This window comes from Oncorhynchus nerka, linkage group LG1 (assembly GCF_034236695.1).
Source record: "Oncorhynchus nerka isolate Pitt River linkage group LG1, Oner_Uvic_2.0, whole genome shotgun sequence".
In the NCBI taxonomy this organism is placed as follows: Eukaryota; Metazoa; Chordata; class Actinopteri; order Salmoniformes; family Salmonidae; genus Oncorhynchus; species Oncorhynchus nerka.
This window is the reverse complement of record NC_088396.1, coordinates 22482621-22508043: the sequence shown is the minus strand read 5'-3', so window position 1 is coordinate 22508043 and position 25423 is coordinate 22482621. Positions and strand designations below refer to the sequence as shown.

The following is a 25423-nucleotide window of genomic DNA, read 5'->3' as shown; positions in this document are numbered from 1 at the left end:
ATAGTGAGATCCAGGTGCATAATGGGTGAGCTTGAAGACGCCATGACAGAGGAAGCAGAGCTAGAGAGAGCGACACTAGATTCCACTGTAGACATGCAGATGGGTTGGGTTTGGGAGACACTTTAAACATCAAAGTTAGGTCGGGCTTTATTGGTTAATGCATCATATGAAAGGATAGATGTTGGGGTAATTGTACCCTGGACAACATTCTGGAGGCATCGATGTGAAAGCATATACAGTGCTGAGTTACCTCAAGAGGATGTAGTGTAGATTAGGGATACACACTTGCCTATCAGGTGACCTGCCTATCAGGTGGCCTGCCTATCAGGTGGCCTGCCTATCAAGTGGCAAAGAAGGAGATGGGGAGCAAAGTGAGGATGACATGGCTTGGGAACACCTCCTGGATCCTGTGGTCAGACAGGGAAGACAGGGCGAAAGCATGAGGAGGCTTTTTAGGGCTTTCATTTTTTGGCACAAACTCAGCAGAAAAGTATCCTGAAGGCATAGTCAGGTGAGTAGAGAGTGGGAATTGTCACGTTATCAATCTTTAGGTTTTCATTCATATATAATGATGCATAGCTTACCACATTGTTCATACTGTTATGTTTTGTGTTTGGCGTTGCTTTTACAATCTTGTGCTATCACTCTCTTAGGAACCAGAAGGAGAAAGAGGAAGAAGTCAACAGCTCCAGTGGACACGTTATTTTCAGTGTTCTGAGAAATGGAAAGACTCGTGTGATCATAGAACAGAGGCCATGAGTCTCCAAGTTTGTAAACCTCACTGTGAATGTTAATTATGTTTTATATTTTGTTCATGTTTGTCCATTTATAAGTTGAATGTAATGTTGAACAGTATGGAGGGAAATGTTCAGAAACGGGGGACTGATGGATACTAACTCCTAAACGTGGGATAGGGTTCATTATCAGGTATCCTATTGAGTGTTTAGGTTTAGAGGGTCTACACCAGAAGTTAATGGTTATCTGTAGGAAGAAGGTATATAGTATATATTGTGTGCAATAAAGCTTGAATTGTGCTGAGTGTAGGGAAGTGATCCCGTGGCAGGCATTGGTAAGGGGAGAGAGACATGGATTAGTGATGAAGGGGGTTGAGGTCAGGTCATGTTAAGGGAGAAAGTTTCTGGCCCGTATCACTTTGTTTCCTGCCTAGCAACAAAGATACTATGTCTGTTCAGATGAGTAGGAGGAGATTCAGCACTTGTGTGAAATGTCGTTGTCTGATGCATCTGTATTGATCCTCTGGGAAGAATAAAGTTGGTTTGAGTTTTCATACTGTGATTTTTTTACTCTGAAATGTAACATTTTGGACAATATTTCCTGACTGGACTTGTTCTACCAAGGACTATCAAGAGAAAAAACACCATCCAACACACAACAGTAATATTTAGTCTGAAGCTACGTGACGACTCCCCCATCCGGAGTGAGTCTGATCACACCTCTTCAAACTGTCCTGCAGACGATGATAGTCACCCCCCCCCATCACTGAATACAAGGTCCTACAACTGCACTGCACCTCCATCACTGAGAGGGACAAATTCACAGAGGTGGAGAGAGACATGGTGGAGCTCAGAGAGCTAGTCCACACAATCCAGACAGAACAAAACCATGAAATGGACCAGTACAACACCCCTCCACCCCCCAACAAGACCCAGAGGGCAGAAGGTGGAGAAGGACGGCTGTCTGAGAGAGCTTAAAGACGCACACATGGCACTGAAGGAGGTGACAAAGCTGAGATGTGACAGAGAGCAGGACACTCCCCAAGACAAGCCAGCAGAACAGCCCACCTCAACTGGACAGACAACACAGGACCCACCAACCCAACAGACCCCCAACAGCCCCCCTGTCAGCTCCCCCAATAGCCCTCCTGACGACAATCTCCCCCCATCCACCGAGCCAGAGATTGTGCTCCTCATTGACTCAAATGGCAAATGCATTCAAAAGGATAAACTTTTTGCCCAAACACTAAGTGGCTAAACTCTGGTGCACAAACACTAGGCATGCCCTGGAGCTGTTGTCAGAGGACAAACACTAGGCATCCCCTGGAGCTGTTGTCAGAGGACATACACTAGGCATCCCCTGGAGCTGTTGTCAGAGGACAGACACTAGGCATCCCCTGGAGCTGTTGTCAGAGGACAGACACTAGGCATCCCCTGGAGCTGTTGTCAGAGGACAAACACTAGGCATCCCCTGGAGCTGTTGTCAGAGGACAAACACTAGGCATCCCCTGGAGCTGTTGTCAGAGGACAGACACTAGGCATCCCCTGGAGCTGTTGTCAGAGGACAAACACTAGGCATCCCCTGGAGCTGTTGTCAGAGGACAAACACTAGGCATCCCCTGGAGCTGTTGTCAGAGGACAAACACTAGGCATCCCCTGGAGCTGTTGTCAGAGGACAAACACTAGGCATGCCCTGGAGCTGTTGTCAGAGGACAAACACTAGGCATCCCCTGGAGCTGTTGTCAGAGGACAAACACTAGGCATCCCCTGGAGCTGTTGTCAGAGGACAAACACTAGGCATCCCCTGGAGCTGTTGTCAGAGGACAAACACTAGGCATCCCCTGGAGCTGTTGTCAGAGGACAAACACTAGGCATCCCCTGGAGCTGTTGTCAGAGGACAAACACTAGGCATCCCCTGGAGCTGTTGTCTACTTCCGGCGCCGACAGAGATGGCCGCCTCGCTTCGCGTTCCTAGGAAACTATGCAGTTTTTGTTTTTTTACGTGTTATTTCTTACATTAGTACCCCAGGTCATCTTAGGTTTCATTACATACAGTCGAGAAGAACTACTGAATATAAGATCAGCGTCAACTCACCATCAGTACGACCAAGAATATGTTTTCCGCGACGCGGATCCTGTGTTCTGCCTTACAAACAGGACAACGGAATGGATCGCATGCAGCGACCCAAGGAAACGACTCAGAAAAAGAGGGAAACATAGCGGTCTTCTGGTCAGACTCAGGACAAGGGCACATCACGCACCACTCCCCAGCATTCTTCTTGCCAATGTCCAGTCTCTTGACAACAAAGGTTGATGAAATCCGAGCAAGGGTAGCATTCCAGAGGGACATCAGAGACTGAAACGTTCTCTGCTTCACGGAAACATGGCTTACTGGGAAGACGCTATCCGATGCGGTGCAGCCAACGGGTTTCTCCACGCATCGCGCCGACAGAAACAAACATCTTTCTGGTAAGAAGAGTGACGGGGGCGTATGCCTCATGACTAACGAGACATGGTGTGATGAAGGAAACATACAGGAACTCAAATCCTTCTGTTCACCTGATTTAGAATTCCTCACAATCAAATGTAGACCGCATTATCTTCCAAGAGAATTATCTTCGATTATAATCACAGCCGTATATATCCCCCCCAAGCAGACACGTCGATGGCTCTGAACGAACTTTATTTAACTCTTTGCAAACTGGAAACCATTTATCCGGAGGCTGCATTCATTGTAGCTGGGGATTTTAACAAAGCTAATCTGAAAACAAGACTCCCTAAATTTTATCAGCATATCGATTGCGCAACCAGGGGTGGTAAAACCCTGGATCACTGTTACTCTAACTTCCGCGACGCATATTAGGCCCTGCCCCGGACCCCTTTCGGAAAAGCTGACCACGACTCCATTTTGTTGATCCCTGCCTACAGGCAGAAACTGAAACAAGAGGCTCCCACGCTGAGGTCTGTCCAACGCTGGTCAGACCAAGCTGACTCCACACTCCAAGACTGCTTCCATCATGTGGATGGGACATGTTTCGTATTGCGTCTGATAAAAATATTGACGAATACGCTGATTCGGTGTGCGAGTTCATTAGAACGTGCGTTGAAGATGTCGTTCCCATAGCAACGATAAAAACATTCCCTAACCAGAAACCGTGGATTGATGGCAGCATTCGCGTGAAACTGAAAGCGCGAACCACTGCTTTTAATCAGGGCAAGGTGTCTGGCAACATGACCGAATACAAACAGTGCAGCTATTCCCTCCGCAAGGCTATTAAACAAGCTAAGCGTCAGTACAGAGACAAAGTAGAATCTCAATTCAACGGCTCAGACACAAGAGGCATGTGGCAGGGTCTACAGTCAATCACGGACTACAAGAAGAAACCCAGCCCAGTCACGGACCAGGATGTCTTGCTCCCAGGCAGACTAAATAACTTTTTTGCCCGCTTTGAGGACAATACAGTGCCACTGACACGGCCTGCAACGAAAACATGTGGTCTCTCCTTCACTGCAGCCGAGGTGAGTAAGACATTTAAACGTGTTAACCCTCGCAAGGCTGCAGGCCCAGACGGCATCCCCAGCCGCGCCCTCAGAGCATGCCAGACCAGCTGGCCGGTATGTTTACGGACATATTCAATCAATCCCTATACCAGTCTGCTGTTCCCACATGCTTCAAGAGGGCCACCATTGTTCCTGTTCCCAAGAAAGCTAAGGTAACTGAGCTAAACGACTACCGCCCCGTAGCACTCACTTCCGTCATCATGAAGTGCTTTGAGAGACTAGTCAAGGACCATATCACCTCCACCCTACCTGACACCCTAGACCCACTCCAATTTGCTTACCGCCCAAATAGTTCCACAGACGATGCAATCTCAACCACACTGCACACTGCCCTAACCCACCTGGACAAGAGGAATACCTATGTGAGAATGCTGTTCATCGACTACAGCTCGGCATTCAACACCATAGTACCCTCCAAGCTCGTCATCAAGCTCGAGACCCTGGGTCTCGACCCCACCCTGTGCAACTGGGTACTGGACTTCCTGACGGGCCGCCCCCAGGTGGTGAGGGTAGGCAACAACATCTCCTCCCCGCTGATCCTCAACACGGGGGCCCCACAAGGGTGCGTTCTGAGCCCTCTCCTGTACTCCCTGTTCACCCACGACTGCGTGGCCACGCACGCCTCCAACTCAATCATCAAGTTTGCGGACGACACAACAGTGGTAGGCTTGATTACCAACAACGACGAGACGGCCTACAGGGAGGAGGTGAGGGCCCTCGGAGTGTGGTGTCAGGAAAATAACCTCACACTCAACGTCAACAAAACTAAGGAGATAATTGTGGACTTCAGGAAACAGCAGAGGGAACACCCCCCTATCCACATCGATGGAACAGTAGTGGAGAGGGTAGCAAGTATTAAGTTCCTCGGCATACACATCACAGACAAACTGAATTGGTCCACTCACACTGACAGCGTCGTGAAGAAGGCGCAGCAGCGCCTCTTCAACCTCAGGAGGCTGAAGAAATTCGGCTTGTCACCAAAAGCACTCACAAACTTCTACAGATGCACAATCGAGAGCATCCTGGCGGGCTGTATCACCGCCTGGTACGGCAACTGCTCCGCCCTCAACCGTAAGGCTCTCCAGAGGGTAGTGAGGTCTGCACAACGCATCACCGGGGCAAACTACCTGCCCTCCAGGACACCTACACCACCCGATGTTACAGGAAGGCCATAAAGATCATCAAGGACATCAACCACCGAACCACTGCCTGTTCACCCCGCTATCATCCAGAAGACGAGGTCAGTACAGGTGCATCAAAGCTGGGACCGAGAGACTGAAAAACAGCTTCTATCTCAAGGCCATCAGACTGTTAAACAGCCACCACTAACATTGAGTGGCTGTTGCCAACACACTGTCATTGACACTGACCCAACTCCAGCCACTTTAATAATGGGAATTGATGGGAAATGATGTAAATATATCACTAGCCAGCCACTTTAAACAATGCTACCTTATATAATGTTACTTACCCTACATTATTCATCTCATATGCATACGTATATCCTGTACTCTACATCATCGACTGCATCCTTATGTAATACATGTATCACTAGCCACTTTAACTATGCCACTTTGTTTACTTTGTCTACATACTCATCTCATATGTATATACTGTACTCGATACCATCTACTGTATGCTGCTCTGTACCATCACTCATTCATATATCCTTATGTACATATTCCTTATCCCCTTACACTGTGTATAAGACAGTAGTTTTGGAATTGTTAGTTAGATTACTTGTTGGTTATCACTGCATTGTCGGAACTAGAAGCACAAGCATTTCGCTACACTCACATTAACATCTGCTAACCATGTGTATGTGACAAATAAAATTTGATTTGATTTGATTTGTCAGAGGACAAACACTAGGCATCCCCTGGAGCTGTTGTCAGAGGACAGACTAGGGTACTCCAGTCACATCTTAATTCACACAGGCACAAATTACCTGAGTGCCCATAAGGAAAGAGTGGCCACAGCACTAAAGGCATGATTGAAAAAGCTTATTCCTCTTTCCCCAACGCACAAGTGGTTATTGCCATCCTGCTACCACGAAAAGACTTTCACCCTGAAACAAGCTCAGTCCGATGATGCTGTGACACACCGCCCAAGACCATGACAGACCCTCCACCTCCAAATCGATCCCGCTCCAGAGTACAGTCTTCGGTGTAATGCTCATTTCTTCCACAATAAACGCGAATCCGACCATCACCCCTGGTGAGACAAAACCGCGACTCGTCAGTGAAGAGCACTTTTGCCAGTCCTGTCTGGTTCAATAACGGTGGGTTTGTGCCCATAGGCGACATTGTTGCCGGTGATGTCTGGTGAGGACCTGCCTTACAACAGGCCTACAAGCCCTCAGTCCAGCCTCTCTGTCTATTGCGGACAGTCTGAGCATTGATGGAGGGATTGTGCGTTCCTGGTGTAACTCGGGCAGTTGTTGTTGCCATCCTGCACCTGTCCCGCAGGAGTGATGTTCAGATTTACAGATCCTGTGCAGGTGTTACACGTGGTCTGCCACTGCGAGGATGATCAGCTGTCCGTTCTGTCTCCCTGTAGCGCTGTCTTAGGCGTCTCACAGTACAGACAATGCAATTTATCGCTCTGGCCACATATGCAGTCCTCATGCCTCCTTGCAGCATGCCTAAGGCACATTCACGCAGATGAGCAGGGACCCTGGCCATCTTTCTTTTGGTGTTTCGGTAGAAAGGCCCCTTTAGTGTCCTAAGTTTTCTTAACTGTGACCTTAATTACCTACCGTCTGTAAGCTGTTAGTTTCTTAACGACCTTTCCACAGGAGCATGTTCATTAATTGTTCATTGTTCATTGAACAATTATGGGAAACAGTGTTTAAACCATTTACAATGAAGATCTGTGAAGTTATTTGGATTTTTACAAATGATCTTTGACAGGGTCCTGTAAAAGGGACATTTCTTTTTTTTTTGCTGGGTTTACATCCCCCCAATAGAATCCCAGCTTCTACATCCTTGAGGGGGAGATCAACAATTTCCAGACTCAGGGACATGTACCTAAATGCCAGAACCTGACACCCTCAGCACACAGAGGGACAAACACCTACCTGGAGGTGACAGCATTCCCTCCCACATATGCCCCTCTAGACACAACTACCACAACATAACCAACAAAAACGGGTCACAACTCCTGCAGCTGTGTCGGACGCCGGGTATGTACATAGTTAATGGTAGGCTTTGAGGGGACTCCTATGGTAGGTACACCTATAGCTCATCTCTTGGCAGTAGTACTGTAGACTACTTTATAACTGACCTCAACCCAGAGTCTCTCAGAGCGTTCACAGTCAGTCCACTGACACCCTTATCAGATCACAGCAAAATCACACTCTACTTGCACAGAGTTACGCTCAAGCATGAGGCATCAAAGCCAAAGGAACTGAATAATATTAAGAAATGCTGTAGATGGAAAATAGTGTGGAAATCTACACAATTAGATGAAACAAATGAAATACCTTCTAGACAATTTCCTGAACAAAAGGTTTCACTGTAATAGTGAAGGTGTAAACTTGGCAGTAGAAAACCTAAACAGTATATTTTACCTCTCAGCTTCCCTAACAAGTCTAAAAATTGCAAGCAGACAACCTAAGAAAATTAACAAAAATGACAAATGGTTTGATGACGAACGCAAAAACCTAAAGAAAGAAATTGAGAAACCTGTCCAACCAAAAACATAGAGACCTAGAAAACCCGAATCTACGCCTTCCCTACGGTGAATTACTAAAACAATACAGAAATACACTACGGAAAAAGAAGGAACAGCACGTCAGAAATCAGCTCAATGTAATTGAAGAATCCATAGAATCAAAAAACCTCTGGGAAAATTGGAAAAGACTAAACAAACAACAACACGAAGAGTTATCTATCCAAAATGGAGATGTATGGGTAAACCACTTCTCCAACCTTTTTGGCTCTATTAACAAAGAACAAACAGCAAAAACATATACATGATCAAATACAAATGTTAGAATCAACTATTAAAGACTACCAGAACCCACTGGATTCTCTAATTACATTGAATGAACTACAGGACAAAATAGCAACCTTCCAACCCAAAAAGTCCTGTGGGATGATGGTATCCAAAATGAAATGATAAAAATATACAGACCACAAATTACAATTGGCTATACTTAAACATCATCCTCAGCTCTGGCATTTCCCCCAATATTTGGAACCAAGACTGATCACCCCAATCCACAATAGTGGAGACAACATTGATCCCAACAACTACCTGGGGATATGCGTCAACAGCAAACTTGGGAAAATCCTCTGCATTATCATTAACAGCAGACTCGTACATTCTCTCAGCGAAAACAAGGTACTAAGCAAATCACAAAGATTGGATTTTTACCAAATTACCGTATGATAGACCACGTATTCACCCTGCACACCCTAATTGACAAACAAAACCAAAGTCTTCTCATGCTTTGTTGATTTCAAAAAAGCTTTGACTTACTTTGGCATGAGGGTCTGCTATACAAATGGATGAAAAGTAGTGTTGGGGGAAAAACATATTGCATTATAAAATCCACGTACACAAACAACAAGTGTGTGATAATTATTATTATTTTTTTTAAATTCCACAGGGCCGGGGGTTGAAACAGGGATGCAGCTTAAGCTCCACCCTCTTCAACATATATCAACAAATCAGTGAGGGCAGTAGAACAGTCTGCAGCAGTCAAATGGCTACAGTTGGCTGATGACCTGGGGCCTGTTGCACAAAAGTAGAATTAAGACATCCGGGATAAATGACTCAGCTGAGCTCAATGAAGCCAAAACATGTGCGTCCAGGCTTAATTGGTTGCACAAAGACCAAGCCAGGATGAGCAGACACGGATTCATTAAGCCAGGTGAAACCAATCCTGGATAGGTTCACGGCTCACTCAAATAGACCCGCCACAGATCACAGATTAACTGATTTACCATGGACTAGAGCCGCGTACTTTTCCCCGTCGGAAGCACAAATCCTCATGGAGGCATACGAGGAGGTAAAATATATAATTAAGAAGAAAGGCAACACCGCCACAGTGATAAAGCAAAGAGAAAAAAAGACCGCCTGAATAAGTAGTGCACAATTACACACTCACCGCTCCGCTGAAACATCACAATTACAATTCAAATATTTAATTCACATCTCCAAAAATGCAGTTGTACTGTAATTATGAAACGGTTAAATTTTTAATTGAAATGCACTGCAGATATGAGTGAAATTGTGTAAAGTAACTCCATCACACTGTATAAAGCTATGATAAATTTTTTGATATTTTTACTGAAAACAAGACAAAATACCAAGTAATTTTTGCAGTGTGACTCCATTAAATGTGTGTGTGTGTGTAGATTAAACATGAACGGGCCAAAACGGACATGGCAGCAGGTCAAATCAAATACAAGAACATTCTGCAGAATGGTATGGTCCCTGACTAATATTTAACAAAGCACAAGCATATATTGTACCCTGCCTGATTGTCTGTACTGTTTTAGCAGTGAAAAAGAATACCCACAGACAAGGCACGGGTGGTGGGTCACCAAAGGCTGACCTTACCCCAGCAGAGGACATGGCCTTGGAGCTAAATAAAGGCAGGCCCGTCTTAGAGGGGATCCCTGGGGGGAAAGAGACGAGCATAGGTTCCTCCCAAGATGCCACCCGCTTCATTCAAGGTATGTCCTTCCATCTCTACATGGGATACAACCACATTCATATTGAATCAATTTGGACTGTCTGACTTTGGTTTACCTATTGCCTTGCAGTGCCTGGCAGCACTGTGTTCCTGTTAGAGCCACCAGCACAAGCACCAGACAATGCTGATCCAGTGAGTACTCCATCAAAGGCATACTGTAGGCCTGGCATGTCTTGTCTACTAGCTTCAATATGAATCCGATTAAATGTGATAGGGTGAAGGCCCCAGTGCAGCAGCAACAGCACATGATGGAGACGATGATGAGGAGGAGACCATCTCTCTGGATTCCAGAAGGCATGAGGTATCATGTTAAGACTGTGAAAGTACTATTTACTCTACAATGGTGAGGAGTCCTCATCAAAATCAAAAAATCTAATTTCTTTTACAGGACCCAGATGCTATACAGTGGGAAAACCAGCCTGGCAACATAGTGCGTATTAATAAAAGGACACCACATCCTGCCAAATTCCAGCTGCGCTAATTGTATTGTGTTCACAGAGCTCACAAGCTATCAGAAAGTTGTATGGCAACCACCTCCGGCGCCAAATAGAACTGGCAGACATAGACATTCAGTACAAGAAGAAAAGATGGAAAATCTTGCACTGGAGTCCGAAATAAAAAAGAGGACAATTAGGAAACTGGACCTTGAAATAAAAAAACTTGAGAGGGAGGTGAGATATGCCTTCAATGTACACTGTATGCTAACTGTAACACAAATGTATTAATCATTATTTTTCTTTCCTCCCCCAGCTCCAAGAAGATGACACAGCTCAAAATAAAAATTAGGTATATTCTCGTAAAGTCAAGTGAGCCATGACATATGAGCTCTTATTGTGAGCACACAGGACGGTGGCATCTTTCTAAGGTTTTTTTTATTTTCCCAGCAATCAGTACAACCAAGTCATCGTTATAAGGCATCGCCCTCTTTTGCCCACCCCCCCAGCACCAGGTGTGGCCACTAGCCTATATGAAGGCCCAAAATTGTGTGTTCCTTTCTGCTCTGACAATGGCATGCCCATTTGTGCGAGATGTGGTGGATGAAGAAGCACTTGTGCTGAGGAGAGCCTTCAGGCGAGAAAGGGTCTTCAGGGACCGGTTGGACCCACTGGCCTTCCCTGATGACCATCTATATGAAAGATACAGGTTTTCTGCAGATGGCATCAGGTATCTATGCAGACTACTGGGTCCCAGGATTAAGCACCGCACTGCACGGAGCCATGCACTGAGTGTGGAGCAAATGGTTTGTGTGGCCTTGCGCTTTTTGCTAGAGCCTTCCTGTACTCAGTGGGGATGCAGAACAGCTGAACAAGGCCACAATTTGCGCACAATAAGGAGTGTGTGTCTGGCTATCAAAGCATTAGCAGATGTCTTCATCTCCTTCCCTGGCCACAGAAGACTCTGTGACATCAAAGAGGAGTTCTATAGGATTGCAGGTAAGAGGATCTACAAATTACAGGACAACTGTTAACACATAGTAGGATACTCATTACTTTGTGTGACAGGTTTCCCCAATGTCATTGGTGCAGTGGACTGCACACACATAAGGATAAAAGCCCCCTCAGGTGCCCATGAGGCCGATTTTGTGAATAGGAAATCCTTTCACAGCATTAATGTTCAGGTGAACATAACTTTTGATATTGTCCATTGACGAACACTCTGCATTGCCAGTGATGTGCATTGATTGGTGTAATATTCCTCATCTTATGATTTCAGATGGTCTGCAATGCTGACTGTGTGATCAGCAATGTTGTGGCAAAATGGCCTGGCTCAGTCCATGACTCCAGAATCTTTCGGGCCTCTGAAATCTATCAGTGCCTATCACAAGGTAAGCCACACAACCCCTATTTATAACCATCATGGCTGTGTCAAGAATATCACTGTGTTTATGAGGTAGTAATGATGAGATTTTTGTGTTGACAGGTGAATTCTCTGGTGTGTTGCTGGGAGACAGGGGGTATGGCTGCCAGCCTTTTCTCCTGACACCTTTCACAGACCCCCAGGAAGCACAGCAGGCCTACAACCATGCCCATGCCAGGACCAGGGCCAGAGTTGAAATGACCTTTGGCCTCCTGAAGGCACGCTTTCACTGCCTTCACAAATTAGGGTCAGCCCTGTTAGGGCATGTGATATTACTGTGGCTTGTGCTGTCCTCCACAATGTGGCCTGCCTGAGGAAGGAGAGGGCCCCAGAGTGCCACCAGCCATGGACTGGGACAATCCGGCAATCTTCCCTGATGACGACAGTGGTCGGCTGCTGAGGGACCAATATGTGTTGAATTATTTTAGTTAGTATGTGTGCTTTCAATTTTGGTTAAATATGTCCTGCGGTGGCAGAGGAATTTGTTTTTTTTTTTTGGGTTCGTTTTTGACGAATTTGGCCTCTTATGATGTTTGTGCGGTATACTGTGTGTAATACAAGGCTGCAGGGAGGCTACTGCATCCATTCATTTGTCTGTTCAGTTGATGTGTATGGATTTGTCCTGCATTTATTTTAGTGTGCAGACATGCAGGGTGTGTTTTATACAGACCTTTGAATGTGTATGTATCATTTTGTATAATATGCTTGGATTCTGTGCTTTCCATCTTGTAGAGTCACTGTGACTTCAGTTTCGAAAGGAGCTGATGGTTTACCTGCTTTGTTTTGTCCTTATTCAATAAAGGAACATAATGTTACACATTGTGTTTTTATATTCATATGGAATGTGTATTTGTTTATGACAGAGTACTAGGGCCACACTGAAGAAAAAGGATAAAGTCATACATTTATGAGGCTGGTTCTTTCTGCAGAAAAGCTACATATTGTTTTTACAGTTTTGATACTTATGACAATGTGATACTTAATATTCTGGCACATCAGCATGTCTTTGTTTATGAAACCATACTGAAGTACAATTTCACGAAATGCCCCACATCTGTCATTTAACAACTGTCCTCCTTTAAAACAACTGGTTACAATATTATGACTTTTTTTTCCCTCTGTGGCCCTAATATTCTATCATTTTATATATAGCCTTATAGTCTATGGGAAACTGTAAATTATCTAATGATAGCAACATCATCTAAAAATAATTTTTTATCCAAAATCATTGAAATTAATGATCACAAACGTTTAAATAATAACAGTGGGTCTAGTTATATGTGATAACAATGTATAGTGAGCAGTGAAATAACTATTGGTTTCCATTTGTGGTGACTGCTGACTGACATTAGGGATGAGATTAAATAGATCCTGGAATTTAGCCTGGTCTGGAGCAGGCTAGCTCCACAGAATAAATCTCCATGGTAATTTATACCATAACATATCCTCCTGCCCCCTATCCATCTTTAGTGCAACCGGATTACGGATCAATTGAGCCAGGATCACCAAGATATCCTGGCTTAATCCCTTATCCTAGTTTTGTGCAACAGGCCCCTGGTGCTTCTGTCATCAAACAAGGAGGGCCTACAGCAGCACCAAGATCTTCTGCACAGATTCTCAGACCTGCGCCCTGACAGTAAATCTCAGTAAGACAAAAATAATGGTGTTCCAAAAAATATCCAGTTGCCAGGACCACGAATACAAATTCCCTAGAGCACACAAAAACTATACATACCCCTGCCTAAACATCAGCACCACAAGTAACTTCCACAAAGCTGTGAACGATCTGAAAGACAAGGCAAGAAGGGCCTTCTATGCCATCAAAAGGAACATAACATTTGAAATATCAATTAGGATCTGGCTAAAAATACTTGAATCAGTTATAGAACCCATTGCCCTTTATGGCTGTGAGGTCTGGGGTCCGCTCACCAACCAAGAATTCACAAAATGGGATAAACATCAAATTGAGACTCTGCATGCAGATTTCTGCTAAAATATCCTCTGTGTACAACGTAAAACACCAAATAATGCATGCACAACAGAATTAGGCCGATACCCACTAATTATCAAAATCCAGAAAAGAGCTGTTAAATTTTACAATCACCTAAAAGGAAGCAATTCCCAAACCTTCCATAACAAAGCCATCACCTACAGAGATGAACCTGGAGAAGAGTCCCCTAAGCAAACTGGTCCTGGGGCTCTGTTCACAAACACAAACAGACCCCACCGAGCCCCAGGACAGCAACACAATTAGACCAAACCAAATCATGAGAAAACAAAAAGATAATTACTTGCCACATTGGAAAGAATTAGCAAAAATACAGAGCAAAGTAGAATGCTATTTGGCTCTAAACAGAGACTACACAGTGGCAGAATACCTGTCCACTGTGACTGACCCAAAATGAAGGAAATCTTTGACTATGTGCAGACTCAGTGAGCATAGCCTTGTTGTTGAGAAAGCCATGTCTGCCTATGGCGGCCTCTCAAAATAAGACAGGCTATATCCACACAGCCCACAAAATGAGGTGGAAACTGAGCTGCACTTCCTAACCTCCTGCCCAATGTATGACCATATTAGAGACACGTATTTCCCTCAGATTACACAGACCCAAACTCCCATATCTACTGGGTGAAATACCAATGTGCGCCATCACAGCAGCAAGATGTGTGACCTGTTGCCCCAAGAAAAGGGCAACCAGTAAAGAACAAACACCATTGTAAATACAACCCATATTTATGTTTATTTATTTTTCCTTTGTACTTTAACTATTTGCACATCATTACAACACTGTATATAGACATAATGACATTTGAAATGTCTATTATTTTGGAACTTTTGTGAGTGTAATGTTTACTGTTAAATTTAAGTTTATTTCACTTTAGTTTATTAAATATTTCACTTGCTTTGGCAATGTAAACATATGTTTTCCATGCCAATAAAGCCCTTAAATTGAATTGAGAGAGACAGATTGTGTCTTGGTGTAGTGCCCATTGTGCAGCAGCCCATACTCTGATCTCTCCCACACAGGGAGCTTCCTCCCTGGTTAGGCAGAGCCCTGCACACTGGGTGGCTCTGAAACACTCGCTACACCACTCGGGAGCCCAATAACACTTCAACTATCCAATAACAAATACTAGAACAAGCACCTCAGTGACTTTAGTTATCTGAAACCAATTACATCATCCATGCTCACTGATTCTCACAACATCTTGACTGTAATGACTAATATAAACCAGCTGATCTGATCGACCAAAAGAAAGCACAGTGAGAACTCACATTTCTCTGCCATAGATTACATTCAACAATAAAATTATAATTCTATGGTCTGATCTATGAATGAGACCATAATAGGTTGATATGTTTTAAACTTTTGATACCATCGCTGCCTCTGAGCTGTGTGTATCCCAGTGGTAGAGTCCATTACATGATGCCGCAGACCAGCCCAGCCCACTGCCCAGCCCACTGCCCAGACCACTGCCCAGACCACTGCCCAGACCAGGCATTTGGCAGCTGGTTATAAATAGACACTTAGCCAACAGAGAGTGTCAGCAGACGGCCGCTCCAAAACCCAAGAAGAGAGGCATGACCCAGAGAAGGAGAGGCAAGAGAGCAAGAGAGAGTGTGCAAAAGAGAGAGAGACAGTGAGTGCACAAGAGAGAGAGACAAAAGAGAGAGAGAGCGCAAAAGAGAGAGAGAGCGCAAGAGAGAGAGAGAGCGCAAGAGAGAGAGCGCAAAAGAGAGGCGAAAGAGAGAGAGAGAGCGCAAAAGAGAGAGAGAGCGCAAAAGAGAGAGAGGCAAAAGAGAGAGAGAGCGCAAAAGAGGGAGAGAGTGCAAAAGAGAGAGAGCGCAAAAGAGAGAGCGAGCGCAAAAAGAGAGAGAGCGCAAAAGAGAGAGAGTGCAAGAGAGAGAGAGAGCGAAAGAGAGAGAGAGAGCGCAAGAGAGAGAGAGCAAGAGAGAGAGAGAGCGCAAAAGAGAGAGAGAGCGCAAAAGAGAGAGAGAGAGCGCAAAATAGAGAGACTGCAAAAGAGAGAGAGCGCAAGAGAGAGAGCGCAAAAAGAGAGGCAAAAGAGAGAGAGAGAGCGCAAAATAGAGAGCGCAAAAGAGAGAGGCAAAAGAGAGAGAGAGAGCGCAAAATAGAGAGCGCAAAAGAGAGAGAGCGCAAAAGAGAGAGAGCGCAAAAGAGAGAGCGCAAGAAGAGAGAGCAAGAGAGCGCAAGAGAGCGCAAAAGAGAGAGCGCAAAAGAGAGAGAGCGCAAAAGAGAGAGAGCGCAAAAGAGAGAGAGCGCAAAAGAGAGAGAGAGCGCAAGAGAGAGAGAGAGCGCAAGAGAGAGCGCAAGAGAGAGAGAGAGCGCAAAATAGAGAGCGCAAAAGAGAGAGAGCGCAAAAGAGAGAGAGCGCAAAAAGAGAGAGAGCGCAAGAGAGAGAGAGAGCGCAAGAGAGAGCGCAAGAGAGAGAGAGAGCACAAGAGAGAGAGCGCAAAAGAGAGAGAGCGCAAAAGAGAGAGAGCGCAAAAGAGAGAGAGAGAGAGCGAGCGCAAAAGAGAGAGAGAGAGCGCAAAAAAGAGAGAGCGCAAAAGAGAGAGAGAGAGAGCGCAAAATAGAGAGAGAGCGCAAAAGAGAGAGAGCGCAAGAGAGAGAGCGCAAAAGAGAAAGAGGCAAAAGAGAGAGAGAGCACAAAAGAGAGAGCGCAAAAGAGCGAAAGAGAGAGAGAGAGAGCGTAACCCAAGAAGAGAGGCATGACCCAGAGAAGGAGAGGCAAGAGCGCAAGAGAGAGCGTGCAAAAGAGAGAGAGGCGAAAGAGAGAGAGAGAGAGCGCAAAAGAGAGAGAGAGCGCAAAAGAGAGAGAGAGCGCAAGAGAGAGAGCGCAAAAGAGAGAGCGCAAAAGAGAGAGAGAGAGAGCGAGCGCAAAAGAGAGAGAGAGAGCGCAAAAAAGAGAGAGCGCAAAAGAGAGAGAGAGAGCGCAAAATAGAGAGAGAGCGCAAAAGAGAGAGAGCGCAAGAGAGAGAGCGCAAAAGAGAGAGTGCAAGAGAGAGAGCGCAAAAGAGAAAGAGGCAAAAGAGAGAGAGAGCACAAAAGAGAGAGCGCAAAAGAGCGAAAGAGAGAGCGTAACCCAAGAAGAGAGGCATGACCCAGAGAAGGAGAGGCAAGAGAGCAAGAGAGAGTGTGCAAAAGAGAGAGAGAGTGAGTGCACAAGAGAGAGAGGCAAAAAGAGAGAGAGTGCAAAAGAGAGAGAAAGCGCAAGAGAGAGAGAGTGCAAAACAGAGAGAGCGCAAAAGAGAGAGAGGCGAAAGAGAGAGAGAGCGCAAAAGAGAGAGAGCTCAGAGAGAGGCGAAAGAGAGAGAGAGCGTGCAAAAGAGAGAGAGGCGAAAGAGAGAGAGAGAGAGCGCAAAAGAGAGAGAGAGCGCAAAAAGAGAGAGCGCAAAATAGCGAAAGAGAGAGAGAGAGCGCAAAATGCAAGACAGGTTAGAGTTGAGGAGAGGAGTAAAAGGAGAGAAGAACAGAGGAGTAGAGATCTGTGTGTAGTATATAGACGAATTAGGGTGATTGGGAAAGAGAAGGGGATATGTGATATGTGTGATAAGTAATGGAAAGAGAGAAGGAGCCAGTGAATAAGAGGGGGTAGGGGGGCAGTAAAAACAGTTACAGTAATAGCTGCCTAATGATGACTGGATGATCTGTGACCACAACAGGCTGTCACATGAGACAGAGAAACACACACTTGTACAACTAACCTTGTGGGGACACATAATTCAGTCCTTAACCCCTAAACCTAACCTTAGCTCCTAACCCTAACTCTAACCTTGACCCTAAACCCCCTAGAAATAGTATTTGACCTTGTGGGGACCAACAAAATGACGCCAGTTGATCAAATATTTGTTTGTTTACTATTCTTGTGGGGACTTCAGGAGACAGAGTGTGTGTGTGTGTGTGTGTGTGTGTGTGTGTGTGTGTGTGTGTGTGTGTGTGTGTGTGTGTGTGTGTGTGTGTGTGTGTGTGTGCATCCCGAGTAAGGCAACATGTGGTGGAATATTAGAAAATGACTTCAAAACCACATGCTGGCTATAACTCCCCAGTGGGTGTGTTTGTGTGAGTTGAATAATATAGAGGTTGGCTGTAACACCACCTCTGTGTATGAAGGACTAGTGCAGTGCAGTGTGTGCTGTATTTAAGTTCAGATCCAGCGTCCATACAATAATATTATCCTCCATTTCCTCTCCTCCATTCCTATCCCTTCCTCTCCTCTTCCATTCTCTCCTCTCCATCTCCTTCCTGTCACATTCTGCAAATGTGACTGTGGGAGACGAAGAGAGGGAGAGAATAATAGCTTTACAGTCTGATCAGTAATCCGTTCTGATCCGTGTAAAACAGCCACGTTCGACAACTTTCTATGCTGATGAGAAGAGACCTACAGACAGAGAGAGTGTGTTGGCCGGTCGGCCATATTGTTTTGACGTGTATTATTAATCAAACTAAAGAGGTCCGTCTCTATATAAAGATGGTGTTACATCATCGCTATATCCCACCACAAGTCATGTCGTCATAATCTGACGTGACACGGATGGGATCATCCATAAGAGATCAAATATGACCCCGACCCACAGCTCCCCTCCTAGGATCAGATCTACTGTAGGATCAGCTTCCCCTTCCTCAAATCCTCCTAACCTTAATCATTAAAACACTAAAATGACCTTAGATCAGTGTCAACAGGAACCTCCTCTATGTCATGCTACATTGCCCCCAGCAGGGCTTCCAGACACTAAAGATGTTATAGTGTGTAATAAAAGGCCCTTAATCTTCTTCCCCAGAGTCAGATGAACTCGTGGAAACCATCTTCGTGTCTCTGAATGCAGATTGAAGGAAGTAGCTAGCTAACGCTAGCGCAATTGATAACTAGCATTAGCACAATGACTGGAAGTCTATGGGTGTCTGCTAGAAACATTGGCTCACGAAACTACCTCTAACTTCCTTCTTACTGGACACAGAGACATACAAATGGTATCGCTGAGCTCCTCTGAAGTATTCCCTTTAATGTATCAGTCGTCCTCCGCTATCCCAGTGCTGCCCTGCAGCACCACAGAAATTGTTGAGCAGGTATCCCCCATTAACATCCAGATTAAATATCCACCACTCTGTTCTGAGCCTCACCTTAACTAAGGACTTTTATTACAGACCAGTGTTATTTCACACACAAACACACGGCAAACGCAAACGCACAACCACGCAGGCACACACATATATGTTTATACTCACACAAATATGCAATCGGGATGTAGAATATCAGACACGGAATGAAACAAACAAACAGAGAACAGCAAATGGAATGCTCAAAAAAACTGTCACCACTGATAAATCCACCATAATTGAGAATTTCAATAAGCATTTTTCTACGGCTGGCCATGCTTTCCACCTGGCCACCCCTACCCCGGTCAACAGCACTGCACCCCCACAGCAACTCGCCCAAGCCTTCCCCATTTCTCCTTCTCCCAAATCCGTTCAGCTGATGTTCTGAAAGAGCTGCAAAATCTGGACCCCTATAAATCAGCCGGGCTAGACAATCTGGACCCTTTCTTTCTAAAATTATCTGCCGAAATTGTTGCCACCCCTATTACTAGCCTGTTCAACCTCTCTTTCGTGTCGTCTGAGATTCCCAAAGATTGGAAAGCAGCTCCGGTCATCCCCCTCTTCAAAGGGGGGGACACTCTTGACCCAAACTGTTACAGACCTATATCTATCCTACCATGCCTTTCTAAGGTCTTCGAAAGCCAAGTCAACAAACAGATTACCGAACATTTCGAATCTCACCATACCTTCTCTGCTATGCAATCTGGTTTCAGAGCTGGTCATGGGTGCACCTCAGCCACGCTCAAAGTCCTAAACGATATCTTAACCGCCATCGATAAGAAACATTACTGTGCAGACGTATTCATTGATCTAGCCAAGGCTTTCGACTCTGTCAATCACCACATCCTCATCGGCAGACTCGACAGCCTTGGTTTCTCAAATGATTGCCTCGCCTGGTTCACCAACTACTTCTCTGATAGAGTTCAGTGTGTCAAATCGGAGGGTCTGCTGTCCGGACTTCTGGCAGTCTCTATGGGGGTGCCACAGGGTTCAATTCTTGGACCGACTCTCTTCTCTGTATACATCAATGATGTCGCTCTTGCTGCTGGTGAGTCTCTGATCCACCTCTACACAGACGACACCATTCTGTATACTTCTGGCCCTTCTTTGGACACTGTGTTAACAACCCTCCAGGCAAGCTTCAATGCCATACAACTCTCCTTCCGTGGCCTCCAATTGCTCTTAAATACAAGTAAAACTAAATGCATGCTCTTCAACCGATCGCTACCTGCACCTGCCCGCCTGTCCAACATCACTACTCTGGACGGCTCTGACTTAGAATACGTGGACAACTACAAATACTTAGGTGTCTGGTTAGACTGTAAACTCTCCTTCCAGACCCATATCAAACATCTCCAATCCAAAGTTAAATCTAGAATTGGCTTCCTTTTTCGCAACAAAGCATCCTTCACTCATGCTGCCAAACATACCCTTGTAAAACTGACCATCCTACCAATCCTCGACTTTGGCGATGTCATTTACAAAATAGCCTCCAATATCCTACTCAACAAATTGGATGCAGTCTATCACAGTGCAATCCGTTTTGTCACCAAAGCCCCATATGCTACCCACCATTGCGACCTGTACGCTCTCGTTGGCTGGCCCTCGCTTCATACTTGTCGCCAAACCCACTGGCTCCATGTCATCTACAAGACCCTGCTAGGTAAAGTCCCCCCTTATCTCAGCTCGCTGGTCACCATAGCATCTCCCACCTGTAGCACACGCTCCAGCAGGTATATCTCTCTAGTCACCCCCAAAACCAATTATTTCTTTGGCCGCCTCTCCTTCCAGTTCTCTGCTGCCAATGATTGGAACGAACTACAAAAATCTCTGAAACTGGAAACACTTATCTCCCTCACTAGCTTTAAGCACCAACTGTCAGAGCAGCTCAAAGATTACTGCACCTGTACATAGCCCACCTATAATTTAGCCCAAACAACTACCTCTTTCCCTACTGTATTTAATGTATTTATTTATTTATTTTGCTCCTTTGCACCCCATTATTTTTATTTCTACTTTGCACATTCTTCCACTGCAAATCTACCATTCCAGTGTTTTACTTGCTATTTTGTATTTACTTTGCCACCATGGCCTTTTTTTTGCCTTTACCTCCCTTATCTCACCTCATTTTCTCACATCGTATATAGACTTGTTTATACTGTATTATTGACTGTATGTTTGTTTTACTCCATATGTAACTGTGTCGTTGTTTGTGTCGAACTGCTTTGCTTTATCTTGGCCAGGTCGCAATTGTAAATTAGAACTTGTTCTCAACTTGCCTACCTGGTTAAATAAAGGTGAAATAAAATGTAAAAAATACAAAGAATGAAATGCTCGAAGACAAATGGAACGCTCAAAGTTGGTCAAAGTCTTCTATAGAAAACTGGGAGAGACATGTCTGTCTGTCTGAGCAGCTATACCACCACGCAGTCCGATCTCTCTGCAGTCACACTCATGCTGCCGCCACTGATTTATCATTCATCGTCATGGCAACACAGCATGGGTCCACCAGAGAGGAACAGAGGAGAGAGAAAGAGTCGAGCCTTACAAAGAGTGAGTGTAGAATAAGGTAGTACAGGACCTGATATTCTTTCTACATCAAAGGAGGTCCATTTCTATTACAGGAGGTGAAGGAATGAAAGACAAGACTCACTAATGGCAAACAGACAGAAAGGAAACAGCACATTATATCAATATCAATGTAGACCTGCTATAAACACCAGGCATGACTTAGATGGACAGAACTGCAAAGAGGCAAACATCAAGTCCTTTGTTTTAACTGTAAAGTCTAGATGAATAAAACACTTAATCCCACACTGCCCCCTCACATACACTCTGCCCCTAAAGACTGGCAGCTAGGTTTTACACCACCCCCTCTCTTCACAGGGGCTCAGCCCCAGGGAGAGGGAGCAGAGACAGGAATAGATTGCCTTTAGCCCTCTGCCAGGTTAGCATTGGCGCTAACACAGAGCTGAAATTTCCCTTTCATCACTAGCTGCCGCTAACGCCTGACCACAGCCTGGCACCTGGGGCTGTAAAGTGAATAAATGTCACACTAAACCCAACCAAGCCTCTACATAGCTTCTGCACTCCTCTCCTCCACTGGTTACTGAACTAAAGTAATTGAAGTGGATTTACACCCGGTAACAAAATTACATAATGGTTCCCTGATCTGTACTACACATAAATGCATAATTATGGATATGAATGTCTCATGTTTTACACGTTTTCGACATCACAGGGCAGAGCACAGTAGAGTGCAGTACAGTACAATACAGACCAGCACAGAAGAGCAGAGCAGGACAGAGTTCAGTACAGTGTAATACAGTAGAGTACAAGCGAGTTCAGTACAGTATAGTACAGTACAATACTTTACTGTACCACAGTATTGTATTGACTGTACTATCCAAACTTGTGAAACGTACACTACCGTTTAACAGTATGGAATCACTTAGAAATGTCCTTGTTTTCCATGAAAACATACTTGAAAGTAGTTGAAATTTGGTCAGTCCACCCCGGCCTTGATGTTAACGTCCACAGACGGACTGGACTGGACCAAGTCGGAACCTATTCTAGACTACCATTCAAAAGTTTGGGGTCACTTAGAAATATCCAGTTTTTTTGGGTCCATTTTAAAATGACATCATTGATCAGAAATACAGTGTAGACATTGTTGTGCTTTGGTGGTGGTACATTTTGAGATTTGTACAGGGTAGAAGGGATCTTGAAGAAGGAAGGCTATCACTCCATTTTGCAACGCCATGCCCTGTGGACGGCGCTTAATTGGAGGCAATTTCCTCCTACAACAGGACAATGGCCCAAAGCACAGCTCCAAACTACGTAAGAACTATTTAGGGAAGAAGCAGTCAGCTGGTATTCTGTCTGTAATGGAGTAGCCAGCAGTCACCGGATCGCAACTCTATTGAGCTGTTGTGGAAGCAGCTTGACCGTATGGTACGTAAGAAATACCCATCAAGTCAATCCAACTTGTGGGAGGTGCTTCAGGAAGCATGGGGTGAAATCTCTTCAGATTACCTCAACAAATTGACAACTAGAAGCCAAAGGTCTGCAAGGCTGTAATTGCTGCAAATTGAGGATTCTTTTACATTATTTATAACCTTGTCAAAGTCTTGACTATATTTCCTAGAGGTTGACCGATTATGATTTTTCAACGCCGATACCGATACCGATTATTGGGGGACAATAAAAGCCAAATCCGAATAATCGGCCGATTTGTAAAATGTATTTGTAATACATTTTACAACAATACTGAATGAACACTTATTTTAACTTAATATAATACATCAATACAAATCAATTTAGCCTCAAATAAATAATGAAACATGTTCAATTTGGTTTAAATAATGCAAAAACAAAGTGTTGGAAAAGAAAGTATTCCCAGGTAAGAAGTTTTAGGTTGTAGTTATTAAAGGACTATCACTCTCTATAACATTTGTATGTCATATACCTTTGACTATTGGATGTTCTTATAGGCACTTTAGTATTGCCAGTGTAACAGTATTGCTTCCGTCCCTCTCCTCGCTTATACCTGGGCTCAAACCAGGAACACAACGACAACAGCCACCCTCGAAGCAGCGTTACCCTTGCAGAGCAAGGGGAACAACTACTCCAAGTCTCAGAGTGAGTGACGTTTGAAAAGCTATTCGGGCGCACCCCACTAATTAGCTAGCCATTTCACATCGGTTACACTAGCCTAATCTCGGGAGTTGATAGGCTTGATTTCATAAACAGCAGAGCTGCTGGCAAAACGCACAAAAGTGCTGTTTGAATTAATGCTTATGAGCCTGCTGGTGCCCCCATCGCTCAGTCAGACTGCTCTATCAAATCATAGACTTAATTATAACATAATAACACAGAGAAATATGAGCCTTAGGTCATTAATATGGTCGAATCCAGAAACTATCATCTCGAAAACAAAACATTTATTATTTCAGTGAAATACCGTATTTTATCTAACGGGTGGCATACATCAGTCTAAATATTCCGGTTACATTGCACAACCTTCAATGTTATGTCATAATTATGTAAAATTCTGGCAAATTAGTTTGCAATGAGCCAGGTGGCCCAAACTCTTGCATATACCCTGACTCTGCGTGCAATGAACGCAAGAGAAGTGACACAATTACACCTGTTTAACATTGCCTGCTAACCTGGATTTCTTTTAGCTAAATATGCAGGTTTAAAAATATATACTTCTGTGTATTGATTTTAAGAAAGACATTGATGTTTATGGTTAGGTACACGTTGGAGCAACGACAGTCCTTTTTTGCAAATGCGCACTGCATCGATTATATGCAACGCAGGACATGCTAGATAAACTAGTGATATCATCAACCATGTGTAGTTATAACTAGTGATTATGATTGATTAAGTTTAATGCTAGCTAGCAACTTACCTTGACTTCTTACTTCATTCGCGTAACAGGCAGGCACCTCGTGAGGCAGGTGGTTAGAGCGTTGGACTAGTTAACCGTAAGGTTGCAAGATTGAATCCCTGAGCTGACAAGGTAAAAATCTGTCGTTCTGCCCCTGAACAATGCAGTTAACCCACCGTTCCTAGGCCGTCATTGAAAATAAGAATGTGTTCTTAACTGACTTGCCTAGTTAAATAAAGATTAAATAAAGGTGTAAAAAAATAAGATATATAAATAAAAGAATCGGCGTCCAAAATTACCGATTTCCGATTGTTATGAAAACTTGAAATCGGCCCTAATTAATCGGCCACCCCGATTAATCGGTCGACCTCTACTTTCAATGTCCATGGACGTCCAGAGTCGGTCGGAGCTCAGTGGATGAGGATGCTGGTTACAGTAAATTGAAAGAGAGGGGGCTCATGGGTAGGTGTCAGTAAGAGCTGGGAGAGATGACATTAACTACAGTCATGGCCAAAAGTTTTGAGAATGACACAAATATTAATTTTCACAAAGTCTGCTGCCTCAGTTTGTATGATGGCAATTTTCATTTGCAAGTCCCTCTTTGCCATGCAAATTAAGTGAACCCCAAAAAAACATTTCCACTGCATTTCAGCCCTGCCACAAAAGGACCAGCTGACATCATGTCAGTGATTCTCTCGTTAACACAAGTGTGAGTGTTTATGAGGACAAGGCTGGAGATCACTCTGTCATGCTGATTGAGTTCGAATAACAGACTGAAAGCTTCAAAAGGAGGGTGGTGCTTGGAATCATTGTTCTTCCTCTGTCAACCATGGTTACCTGCAAGGAAACACGTGCCGTCATGATTGCTTTGCACAAAAAGGGCTTCACAGGCAAGGATATTGCTGCCAGTAAGATTGCACCTAAATCAACCATTTACCGGATCATCAAGAACTTCAAGGAGAGCGGTTCAATTGTTGTGAAGAAGGCTTCAGGGCGCCCACGAAAATCCAGCAATCGCGAGGACCGTCTCTTAAAGTTGATTCAGCTG

The 25423-nt window shown here is 44.5% G+C and overlaps 1 protein-coding gene and 1 long non-coding RNA gene across 4 annotated transcripts in view; one reads left to right on the top strand and one right to left on the bottom strand.

Annotated features, from left to right (window-relative positions):
- Positions 1–25423, bottom strand: part of LOC115120436 (phospholipid-transporting ATPase IH) — an 87290-nt gene that overhangs the window by 47914 nt on the left and 13953 nt on the right. The window lies entirely within an intron of this gene.
- LOC135572448 (uncharacterized) lies at positions 11329–12100 on the top strand. Its single transcript, XR_010464303.1, has 3 exons — positions 11329–11435; positions 11716–11827; positions 11923–12100. It is a non-coding gene; the product is annotated as an uncharacterized LOC135572448 (long non-coding RNA).